This window comes from Vicugna pacos, chromosome 16 (genome assembly GCF_048564905.1).
Source record: "Vicugna pacos chromosome 16, VicPac4, whole genome shotgun sequence".
Classification (NCBI taxonomy): Eukaryota; Metazoa; Chordata; class Mammalia; order Artiodactyla; family Camelidae; genus Vicugna; species Vicugna pacos.
The window spans coordinates 47,835,665-47,848,978 of record NC_133002.1 but is presented as its reverse complement, the minus strand read 5'-3'; the positions used below and the strand labels follow the sequence as shown (position 1 = coordinate 47,848,978).

Here is a 13,314-nt window from a genome sequence, read left to right as displayed (position 1 = left end):
AGGTGGGGAGACCGCCCCTCCGCTAGGGGAGTTGGGGAGGGGGAGTGGGCTGTTGGTCCAACAGGTTGTGAGGCAGCTTTGGGGACTTGAAGTCTCCTTTTCTCCCCATGGGAGAAACTGACGTCTGCATCCCGGCTACTTGAAATCGGCCACACCGAACCCAGTTGCTTAGAGACGCTTTTTAAGCAGCCATGGCTGAAAGCTTTTGCATGTGCACGTGGACCCTCTCCATTGAGCTAGTGGGGCGAGGCCGAAAGCTGAGGCTAATATAAGACTTCCCAGTGTGGGATAGGACAGGGGACCGGGTGAACAGGTGAGACTAGGAGGATGTCAATGACACCTTGTGTCCCACTTACCTGCTCACCTCCCAGCAGAACTGAGAATTCAAAGGAAGAGTCTAGCACAGGGCTGGGCCCATCTCTGCAGCAACCTGCTCCCTGCCCCTCCCCCCAAATCCCAAGCTTAGACATTGGAATGAATGAACTGCTGCCTCCCCCTTCTCCTTTACAGAAAACTGACTGTATTTTCCAAATCAAAAAGTAGGACACCCGGTCTAACAGATGCTGATGAACTTGTAGGGGCAGAATTTTTGAAATCAGACAGTCCTGGAAACAAAGACTACTATGACATTCGCAGTTTCCCTATGTCCACTCCAGTCCTTTAGGTCTCTCTGACCCTGACAGCTGTCTAGCTCCAAAGGAGAATCATGCACTGAGCAGCTCAGGTGAAGGGGTCAGCCCAGTGTTCAGAGAATCAGCCTTCCTGTGTCCCTGCCAAACACTGGGGTCATACACTGTAACAATGTTGCGACATTCTTGTGCACAAAAACTTCGCCAAAGCCTCCTCTCCTTTATCCAGTCATAGCCAGGAGTGGGGCAGCTAAACTTGCGCCCATGCCTGAACAAAGTGATCCCTGATGATGTCACTTTCTGCTCATGGTCATCTTTTTGAAATAGCAGTTCCTCAACTTCTTTCTCCTCTTGGTCATAGAGAGTCTTCCACTCCTATGGAAGCTCGACCCCTTGCAAGAATCTCCCCAAATAGCATCAATCTTAGAGAAGGATCACCTCTTCGCAGCTCAAGAAAACATCTCCTATGAAGGTACTCCACTTTTGGACTTGGCAGACAGGACCACAGAATCTTAATGGGTTGGGAGGACTGCAGTCAGGGGGAATTATCCCTTTGGTCAGAAAGATACACTCATCCAGAAACAGGCATCCAGGTGAAACATAAACGGTAACAAGCTTTGTACATCAATTTGACTATATCCATAAAAACGTTAAAGGTTCATGCCCTTTGCCGCAGCAATTCCATTCGTAACAATTTATCCTTCAGATACATTTGCATATGCACATGTTTTCTTCACTGCTGTCTCTTTAGCACTTTGAATAGGGCCTGGTACATAGTAAATGCACAATAAATATTTGCTGAGTGATAAAGTTCCCCGTCTGGATGTCACTGGACTCAAGTTTGACTAGTCCTGGGCAGGACAAAAAGAGAGTAACTGTCCAAGGAGAGAGGGAGGAGACGTGCTGGCCAGACAGTCCATGAGCCAATCGCTGAAGTTTTTGTTTTATCAGTGATCCCATTCCACACCTCTACCTCCAACCTCCCCAAGGAAGACTCCCTCATGACCCCACCATCCCCCCCACAGAGGCTCCACTGCCCTACATTTATCAGTCTGGGCCCCATCTTTTCATCTTTCTGTTCTCCGACTTAAAAGCTCTAAACTCTTTTAATTTTCCTGTTTGAATCACCTCCCTCCTCTTTTAGCCTGTGCTGGAAGGCAGGTCTGTGTCACTGAACACAGAAGGATATAGGTACAACCTCCGTGCCCAGCCTTTGGGCATTCTATCTCAGTTTCAGAAGCCTTAGACTGCTTAAAGACTCCCTCCTACATTTGAATCCTTTCTGACTAATATTCATTGAGCACCGACTATGTCAAAAGCAGAGGTGCTAGCACATACTCCTCACAACAACCCCTTTGGCTAAGTGTCATCATCATTTTGCAGATGAACGACTGACCCTCTGCCACCAGGTCACTTGCCCAGTCCACTGCAACCTGCTGCAGGTGAAGAAGAGGGAAAGATAATCATATCCTGTGCATCTCTGTATTTGACTATGAGCTTCCTCAAGACTCAGGGGTGTGCCTTGTGCATTTTGGCATCCACAGTGCCTAGCATGGGCCTAGGCACATACAAAGTACTCACTGTATGCTGAATAAATGCTTGAATGAGTATGTGAATGAAAGAAAGAAATCACAGGGGACTGGTAGGGGGAGGAGAGAGAAGATGCTGCCAGGAGGAAGGTCTGTGGGAGTGTGCAGTTCTAAACTCACCTCTGACAGCCAGAGACAGGGGCTTACAACAGAGATCCATCATCATCATGTGAAGAATGGGGGAGTGGGGATGGGAGTGTCTAGGGGTGGTCATTCCTGCAACATTCAGTTTTTTCCCAACACCAGTTGGAGCCAAGGGTCCATGTGTCCTGGGGAAGCATCCCAGGGAGGGTCAGCCTGAGCCAGCATCTGCGCTCAGGAAATATTTTCCAGCCAGACCTACCAGTTCCTGGCTGGCCTCTTTTCAGAGTTGTCCCAACTTTACTCTCAACCTGTCTTAAAAACTGTTGCTTCCTCCCCACCAGTTGTTTTCCTATGAAATTCCTTCCTCTTTCAGTTAACTTTCCATTAGGAAGGCAGCTTACCACTTTCTGTTCCAAGGCAGAACTTGCACAATTTCTCCCTAACAGATCACTCACCCTTGACTTTTCTATGATGTGTTCCCCCTTATCTCTGAATGAATTTATTCTTTTTGCCTCTTGTCTCTCTTTGCCAGGTTCTGTTCTGAGGAATTATTTCAAGGGCAGGTAGAAGCAAGAGGTCATGGTGTGTAGATAAGAGTTGCCAAGCTCCACCAAGGCCAAAGTCTCTACCCCAACACCAATCTTAAGAGACATCCTGGGACGTTTGGAGACCTGACTGCAAGAACAGGTTGTGTTCACCTCTCTCCTTTACGACTCAGGTGTTGCCTCAAGGATGCACAGGCTCCAGTGCTGCTTACTCAGGGCTCCTTGACGACAGATTCACAGAATGTCAGAACCAGAATAGACTTCAGAAATATTCTAGTCCAATTCTCCTATTTTACAAAGGAAATACAGGGGAAACGGAGGTCCAAAGAGATGACCTTACTGCAGATGGGTGGGCATATTGATGCAACTACTTTGGAAACCACTTGGCGTTATCTTTTTTTTTTTTTTTTTTTTGGACGGGAGTGGTAATTAGGGTTTCTTAAAAAATGTATTTATCTTTAATGAAAGCACTGGGGATTGAACCCAGGGCCTTGTGCATGCTAGGCATGCACCCTATCACTGAGCTATATCCTCCCGTCTGGCATTATCTTATAAAATTGAAGAGTTACATACACTAAGACCCAGCAGCTCCACTTGTACGTGCCCCAGAGAAGCTCATACACATATGTGCCAGGACACGCATGAGAAATTGTCCAAAAATAGATAGGACCCATATATCCTTCAACAGTTGGGTGGATGGATGGATTGTGGTATATCCGTATAGTGAAAAATTGGACAGCAGGGGAAATGAATGAATTACAGCTGCACACAGCAGTATGAAAGGGTCTCAAAGACAGAGTGTTGAGCAAAAGAAAGTGGAACATAAAAACACAGTTATAGTATGATTCAACTCACATAGAGTTAAAACAAGCAAAATTAAATTGTATTATTGGAATGGATACATAAGTGGAAAAACAACAAAGAAAAGCAAGGAAATGATTATCGCAGGAACAGTGGACAGTGGTTCTTTCATTCAATACATATTCACTGAACGCCTGCAATGTCTAGGTATCATTTTGGACACTGGAACAACAGTGAATGAAATAAGCAAAGACACTTACCCTGTGTAGTTTGCATTTTATTGGGGGAAACAGCAAAAAACAATCCTTAAAAAAATAAAGTTATATAGTGTATCAGAAAGTAGTGTTATAGAAAAAAGAAAACAAAGAGCAGGGGATCAAGAATTCCCAAATCACAGGTGGAGGGCAAGTGGGTTGCAGTATTAAATAGGGTGGTCAGGGTTAGCCTCATTGCAAAGAAGAGATTGGAGCAAATACATAATGGAGGGGAGAGGGTTAGTTACATGGCAGGGAGGGAGAATTCCAGGACAATCCCAGATTATTTGGGGCTGAGAAAAAAGGCAGAGCGGAGGCCCTAAGGAAGGAGCCTCTCTAGTTTTTTCCTGTGCAAGGAACAGTAAGGCCAGGTGTCTGGAGCACAGGGCATGATGGGAAGAGTGGCTTTTATTCTGAGTAAAATGAGGGACCACTACAGGGTTTTGAACCGAGTGACACGATCTGATTTGCATTTTAGAAGGAATATTCTGACTCCTGTGTTGAGAAGGGAGAGGGCAAGGGTAGAATATGGAGACCTAGTTAGATCTTGCAATAATCCAAGAGAGAGGATATATGGGCTGAGACCAGGGCAGTAACTGGAAAGGTGGTGGTTACCTGGGTAGAGGGCAGCAATGCAGGGATGAGGTTGTGATTAGGGAGGAGCCTCACAGGGAGCCCACTGTTGGCAATATGTTTCTTGATTTACCTGTAGAATGACTACATGGGTGTTCATTTTACAATTATTTATTAAACTGTACATGTATTTTGTTGTATATTTCTGTACCTATGTTCTATTACACAATAAAAGAAGATATAAACAGGGGATATAACCAAGCAGGACCCTGTGAAGCCTTCCTTGGACAGAGCTCCCCCCTATAACCTCTGCTGTAGCTTCTCTCTGAAGTACCCAGATGATAGGATCTCATGCAGATTTATTGAGTTTTTCAGTTGCTAAAAACCACCACCAAATGGAAGAAATTAACTGCTTGATGACCATGAGCACATAGTCCCCAGAACTTCTGACATCTAAGGATTGATCTCCATCAACCAATCAGAGAATTGTGCACAGCTGATCATAGACCCTGGCACACCCCTCCCTCAGCTAGCCTTTAAAAATGCTCGTCTGGGAGAGGGTGTGGAGAAGAGGGAACCTTCCTACACTGTTGGTGGAAATGTAGTTTGGTGCAGCTGTTATGGTAAACAGTATGGAGATTCCCCAAAAAACTAAAAATAGACTTACCATATGTTCCAGCAATTCCACTCCTGGGCATATATCCAGAGGGAACCTTAATTCAAAAAGACACATGCACCCCAATATTCACAGCAGCACTATTTACAATAGCCAAGACATGGAAGCAACCTAAAAGTCCATTGACAGATGACTGGATAAAGAAGCTGTGGTATATTTACACAATGGAATACTATTCACCCATAAAAAATAATAAAATAATGCCAGTTGCAGCAACATAGATAAAGCTGGAGAATGTCATTCTAAGTGAAGTAAGCCAGAAAGAGAAAGAAAAATATCACATGATACCATTTATATGTGAAATCTAAAAAAAAAAGACAAACTTATTTACAAAACAGAAACAATTTTAGTATATGTGCTGCTGAAGTGAGCACTACGAAACAGAAACAGACTCACAAACATAGAAAACAAACTTATGGTTACCAGTAGGGGAAGGGGGTGGGAAGGGACAAATTGGGAGTTCAAGATTTGCAGATACTAATATATATAAAATAGATTAACAATAAGTTTATACTGTATAGCACAGGGAACCATATTCAATATCTTGTAATCTATGGTGAAGAAGAATATGAGAACAAACATATGTTCTTATGTGACTGAAGTATTGTACTGTACACCAGGAACTGACACAACATTGTAAACTAACTGTACTTCAATAGAAATATATTTTTAAAAGAAATGTATTTCAAGGAAATAACTAAGAAGCATGTTAAGATTTAGCTGTAAGGATAACCATCCAAATATTGACTTTAATGGTAAAAAATAGGAAAAATGTAAGTGTACAACAGGGAACTGGTTAAATTAATTTGGACATTTCAATTCAATGTAAAACTATGGGCCATTAAAAACATTTACCACCCCTCCCACCAAAAAAAAATATGCTAAGCTGAAACCCTTCAGGGAGTTCGAGGTTTTGGGGGCATGAGCCACCATTTCTCCTTGCTCAGCCCTGCAATAAACCTTTCTCTGCTTCAGACTCTGACATTTCAGTATTGTTTGGCCTCACTGTGCATTGGGCACACAAACTTGCATTTAGTAACTATTTTAGTGAAGCCAGCCTAGGAGTCTGTGCCTGTGGCAGGTAGACCCTGGCCAGGGGCACCCCCTTCCCTGGGTCCGCAGCAGATGCCGGAGCTCATTTCTCTCTGGGGAACTGGAAGGGACTTTCCCTGGCAGGCATCAGCCACCAGCACTAGGCTGTTTGGAGCAGAAACATCAGGAGCTGCGATCCACACTTGGTGTCCCCTGGGGGTGAATTACACCAGCTTGTGCGGGCTAGGAATTCGCTTTACTCCATCTGGGCTGATTCTTTTGCAGGTAATGAGTGTCTCTGTGCTCCTTGTGAGCCACTCTGGGTCCATTCTCTGAAGAGTGGAGCCAGTCTGTTTGGAGGTCTACAGCTGGGTGTGGAAGTGGAATTCGGGGGCTACACCTCATCTGATCTTTTGTTTGTAGGACCATGTTTGTTGTTTGTGTGTGTATCAGTACTTGTATTGGCCAGTTGAGAAGTCTTTAGTGAGTAACGGGGCTCTCATGGGATGACACCAGGGTATCCTTTCCTATTGTGTTGGCTTTGGCTGTGGTGGAGCTTTGGTTGGGATTTTCCCTTTCTAGCCTTGGTCATTCATTCAGCTTCATCTTTGATAGGGCATTGGTTGGGGTTCTCCCCTTTTGGACTGATGGAGCATTGGTTGAGTGTCCTCCTCTTGGGGGCTAGGAAACTATGACCCTGAGACTCTCAATTGTTGTTTGCTTGGTATTTGATAACATCACAATGAATAATTAAGTATGGATGATCAGATCTCTGTTCCATCTTATAGTCCCCCTAGGGTATATTTTGCAAAACTGGGAGATCCTCAGCTATGCTCCCGTAAATGAGCACACACATATACATACATACATATATATACATACACATATATGTATATGTATATGTGTATATATATATATATATATATATATTTGCCTATGACTGTTATTTATTTAAACTAAAGTAGATATTTGGGAACTGAAAAAAAATTCCTGAAAATAACCAAGATGATTGAGTTTTGTAAAAGTAGTTAGAGGAAGATTTAACATTTCTCTTCCTGTGCCTTTGAGATGTAGGTGATCTACCTGGGCTCTGAGGAAAAAAGATTTTTTAAACTCAAGCAGAAAAACTGTGGGATCTCTGGTTCTATCTGTCTTTACTTTAAAATTAACTTTAAATAACCTCTATTTAATTGACTTAAAAGTAAGTGTTTACAAATTAAATATTCCTAAGTATAAAAGAAGCTAGACAGAACAAAGTTTGGGTTCTTGTTACCTGGGAAGTATTCAATATCAAATTGATATCTGATATTAAAGCTACCTTAAACTTGTTGATAAAATCAATGCAGGCATGTCTTTTATCATACCTAGGTTTACTGAAGGTCAGTGGGCTTATGTTTCTGTTGTAGAGTTTCTCAGCAGAAAGAAAAAATATTAACTTGGTATGATGAAGTTCTTATAAGGGAATTAAATGCAAAAATGCAAATGAGATAAGAGCTTTTGGGTGAACCCCTTAGAAAGAATTATATTTTAAGACTGTCTGCTAAAAATGGTCTCTCCAGATATTTGGTAACTTAATTTTAGAGTTGTGATAAACTAAGTTAAATGATGGAAGTTTATTGAATAGTTGAATAGGCATTTCCAAACAAAATAAGATACTGAAACATTCACTAGAAATGAAGATATTTAAGAATTGAGGAGTCTAATTAGATATGTAATTGAAGCTACTAAAAGTAATGGGGGAAACATTTCCATCTACAGTAGGAAAATAGGATATATGTTTTGAGTTTCAAAAAAAGGTATGAGGAATGGAATTGCATTTTGTTAAGGGAGAAGGAAGTGATTTCGTCCTAGAGCTATTTATTTTTCTGGATGGGAGGGAAAAAAGGGGGACAAGAAAGTTGTGAAAAGGAGTTCTGTGCATCGTCAGGCTGAGATTAAACTTAATTAGGCAAATGGATTTTGTTCTTAAAAGTAGGCTGGTGTAGGCTAGTGCAAGACTAGATTTGGTTCCTCTCTGTTAAGAAAACAAGTTTACGTAGAATGCTTCTGGTAAGAGATTGTGTGACATTTTGGATATTTTTGACAAACTTCTACCAAATTCTAATTAAAGTTCTTTTGACTCCAGCTAACTTTGGGATGCTTCAGCGGGCCCCCAAGACAGCTCAGAGAAAAATATTTAACTAGGATTGGTTGTTATGTTGAATTGCATGGGAAGCATTGTCAAATGTGCAATAAGCCTCCTTGGATTATATGGTATGCATAAATTTTGTTAATGTGGACATTCTAGTATATAAAGTTTCTGAAATTTAGATATGTCCTAGTATAATGGTATTAGTCATAATTCTAGTTGTTATCTTAAAATTTTATCTTAAAGTGATATATGTCACAGCAACTTGGTTAAGCTTCTTTGTCAAAAATATTATAATCAGATCTTTTGCATTGCTCTTTGGGTCTTGTCATTCCTAGACAGTCAAGCTGATGCTTTGCAAAACTGCTTTATCTTTAAGAATGTTCATAAAAAGGACTTTTTGACAATTACAGTTTTCTTTTAAATCATACTGCTGAGCTGGGTGAGATATTTAAGAAGTCTATGAAAACTCTGATTCCATTAAACTGTTAGTAAAAGGGATTGATTGCATAGGATTGAGTGAACTAATGAATATGGTTATAATTTTTTGATTGAAATATTTCTGGATTTTAATCTGTTTTCTAATTGAACTGTTTACCAAATGTTTGTCTCCCCATCAATATTGTTCCCAATGTTTATGATAGAAAGAGAATTCTCTAATGGAATTGTCATAGAGTATAACTACTCATGATATATAACAATGCTTACTTTATATCTGTTGCTAAAAGCGCATATACCGTGCTTGTGTAAGTGTAACAACTGGGTATAAGTGATAAGATGTGTAGCCTATACAGTGTTTCCCCATTAATGTAACTCTGAGTCTGTTCATAATATCTGATTAGTTTTCCCCAACATGGATAACTAGGAAGTATAAAGTAGGCCCAGCACCGAGGGACATGGTCTAAACCTGGGGCAAGAACCCCAGCATCAAGGCACAGATATTTTGATCATCAATGCTTTCTATTGAAAGATTTATAATCAAAAGGAGAAATGATGGGAAAATCTGCACATATTGAGGTAGGGGGAAGTCATTCTGGCTAAATGCATGTTTTAACTTATTACTGACCAAAGCAGCCTGTTTTATGGCTTTTGGGAAATATGTTATACATCTGCTTTGGCCTTGAGGAGGGGAATGCATTTGAAAGTCAAAATGGAGTAGCTATGGTTCAGACATCCAAGGTATAACTAGGTGGCCATTGTGGATATGATTTCAGACACATTCCTGAATCGTTGAGAACTCCTAACTTTCTGAACTGTGTGATACCCAGGATGCCACCAGCCACTCTCAAAGCAATGTCTGCTGGCAGATGGCAGCTGGGCCTTATGACCTCAAGGTCTCCTCTTGTAACTATTAAAAATTTTAGACAATAAAATTGCTTTAGATCAGATGTTAGCAGGAAAAAAAAAGGAGACATGTAGTGGCCAATGGTTCTTATTATATATGATGTTAATACCACATCAAAAGTTAAAACTACTCAGATAAAAGACAACTGGCTACCTGCCTACAAGTCTCCCCCAAAGTGCCAATTCCAGACTGATTTTCAGATTTACTCTTCTGAATTCCTCAGGGAGCGGGATCTTATACTCATATAAGACTCAGATGCAGGACTTAGAGCTCAGGAATATTTCCAACTCGGTGTCCATTCCCTAAATAGAGGTAGGACTATGCCCAGTTTCAGCAGGAAGTAACCAGAGCAGTCATTACTCCATTCCCTGAAAGATTTGGGGAGGGAATGGAACAGGATTGGAGATTGAAACCGAGTTCCTCTGCCAGGTTGATGATGAACCTCTCTATCCAAAATATTATTCCCCTTCATATCCAGCACTTATTCTCCTCAAGATTGAGGACTATCAAAGAAGAGAGGGGAATTGTAACAGAGCAGGACCCTATGGGGCCTTCCCAGGGCAGACCCCTCCTCTATATCCTCTGCTGTAGATCCTCTGAAGTACCCAGCTAATACTATCTCATGCAGATTTCCTGAGTTTTTCAGATTCTAAAAAAACACCAAATGGAAGAAATTAACTACTTGATGATCATGGGCATGTAGCCCCCAGACCTTCTGGCCAAGGACTGATCTCCATCAACCAAGGATGATCACCATCAACCAATCAGAATTGTGTACATCTGACCACATACCATGGGACACCCCTCCCTCAGCTGGCCTTTAAAAATGCTCCGCCGAAACCCTTTAGGGAGATCAGGGCGGGGGGATTGTGCATGAGCCACTTGTACTTCTTGCTCAGCCCAGCTATAAACCTTTCTCTGCTCTAAACCTTGACGTTTCAGTATTTTTTGACTTCACTGTGCTTTGAGCACATGAACTTGCATTTGGTTACAGTAACATAAAGGAGTCCAGCTAGTAAATGGCTGGGACAGGTTGAGATCAAATTCCAGTGCATTTTACTGTATCAATCCAACTCAGGGCATGGGTCCCAGCCCAGCTCACCTATATCCTGGGCTGTGGCTTGGGGCAAACCCTGTCACCTCTCTCATGTTTCGCCTCCGTGTTTCATCTGAATCAGGAAAATATCGCCTGCCTCCCTCTCTCCCTTGAGTGCTGTGAAGATCACCAAGTGTTTTGTAAACTGTGAAAAAACACACATTATTGTTGCTCTTTCACTGGATTTTAAAAAATATCTTTATTGATATATAATGATGTATAATAAACTGTGAATAATTTAAATATACAATTTGAGTTTTAAAACGTGTATATACCATGAAAATGTTACCACAATCGATATAATACACAAATCCTCCACCTCCAAAAGTCTCCTTTGTAATCTATCCCTCCCTGCCCTACCTCCATGTTTCCAGGAGGCACCGTTTTACTTTTGGGCAATATAGATTGTTTGCATTTTCTAGAATGCTATTTAAATGGAACCATATAGTCTTTTTTTGTGTGAATTCTTTCACTCAGCTTAATGATTTTGAGATTTATCCATATTGTGCATGTATCAATAGTTCTTTCCTTTTTATAGCTGAGTAGTATTTCATTTCATGGATAAACCAACATTGGATGTGTTTCCAATTTGGGACTATTACAATTAAGCTGCTAGGAAAGTTTCTATACAGCTTTAATTTCTCTTGGGTATATCCCTAGGAGTAGAACAGCTGGGTCACATGGCAAGTATGTTTTTTAACTTTTTAAAAAAATTCTTTTTTTTTTTAATGGAGGTGGTGGTGATTGAATCCAGGACCTCGTGCATGCTAAGCATACACTCGACCACCGAGTGGCTACAACTCCACAGTATATTTACCTTTTTAAGAAGCTGCCGAACTGTTTCCCAAAGTGGTTATACCATTTTACATCCTCACCAGCAGTGTATGAGCATTCCACTTGCTCAACATCCTCACCAACACCTGCTAAGGTCAGTCTTTTTCACTTGGACCATTCTAGCAAGTGTGTAGTGGCATCTCACTGTGGTTAGTTAATTAGTTAATTTAGGGGTACCAGGAACAAAGATCACCAGCTGCCCAAATACCAAAAGGTTATACTTCCAAAATCTCTTGAGGTTGATTCCACACGCAGAACAATCCAGTTGTCCCTTTTCCACTGTTTCTTAATTTGTATTTTCCTAATAACTATGACATTGAGCATTCATATGCTAATTAACCTTCTACAAATCTTTGATGAAATAACTGTTAACATCTTTTGGTCATTTAAAATGTATTGGTCTTGTTATGGAGTCGTAAGAGCTCTTTATGTGTTATGGATACAAGTGCTTTATCAGATAGAAGTTTTAGAAATACTGTGAAGGAAAAGCCCAGCTGGGCTAACAAGCTAAGTCATAAATCTAAGTGTGATTAAGTGTCGGTTTACTGATCTAAGTACTGCTGGGCTAACTCGTAAATCTGAAGTTTAGTGTCAGTTTACTGGGCTAACAAGCTAACTCATAAATCCAAGCTCAACAAGTGTCAGTAACGTGATCTGTTCCAAATTGATAAGCTCCAGTGTACTGATTCCTTGCTTTTTGTTCTTTGAGCCTTTTTGGCTAATAGCCCCATACTTGTAATTAACCCTATAAAACCTCATGTGCACGTCTTGGAGGTGCTCAGAGCTTCGGAGCAGAAGCCCCTCTGAGCCTGCCGGCGTAATAAATCTGAGTACTCCAACCCTCCGAGTGGTGCTTGTTTCTTGGCTGGCCTGTCATTTCCGTAACAATACTATACCACAGTCTGTGGCTTGCCTTTTAATTAACAGTGTCTTCTTGAAGAGCATCAAATTTATTGTTTCTTTTTCATGTTTTTTTCTCTATTTTCACTTTTTTTCTCTAGTTTTATCATTCTATCTCTCACATTTAAGTCTTCTGAGTTAATTTTGGATATGGTATGAGGTAAGGGTCAGTTTTTTGTTTGTTTTGGCATATGGCTATCCAACTGTTTCAGCACCATTTATCTAAAAGATTATCCTTTCCCCAGCGAGTTTTCTTAGCAACATTAATTGATCATATATGTATGAATCTATACATGCACTCTATCCTTTTCCATTGATCTACAGATCAATCTGCTAATATCATTACTTGTAGCTTTAAAGTAAGTCTTGAAAGAGCGTAAGTTCTTTTGTTCATTTTCAAAATTATTTTGGGCTATTCTAGGTCCTTTGCTTTTCCTTTGCTCTTAGAATTAGCTTGTCAATTACTAAAAAAAAAAATCTGTTGGCACTTTGGGATTGCATTCAATCTATAAATTCTCTCTTTGCAGGAGGTTTTTTTCCCCAGAAGGCTTTTTTTCCCAATTAGCTGCTGATTATTTCAGGAGTGCGTTCAACTCACCTCTAGGCCCATCTTAACAACCTAGAATAAGACAAGTTTCACAGCAGTGCATGGGAGTTGCTACTCTTTACAGACCTTGTGAACTTACACACCTCTGGCCTTTGCTCACCTCCTTCCCTACTTAGGTCTCCGGGGCTCACCCTCAGCTCAAATGTTACCCCTTCTCTGAAGCCATTTCTAATTCATCCCAGATCCTGACTGAATCATTGACTTGTCTGGGACTCATGCTA

General features: G+C 41.0%; 1 pseudogene; it reads right to left on the bottom strand.

Moving 5' to 3' along the window:
* Window positions 1-11,755: 11,755 nt before the first annotated feature.
* On the bottom strand, window positions 11,756-11,862 carry LOC116283784 (U11 spliceosomal RNA; annotated as a pseudogene).
* Between the last annotated feature and the right edge of the window lie 1,452 nt (window positions 11,863-13,314).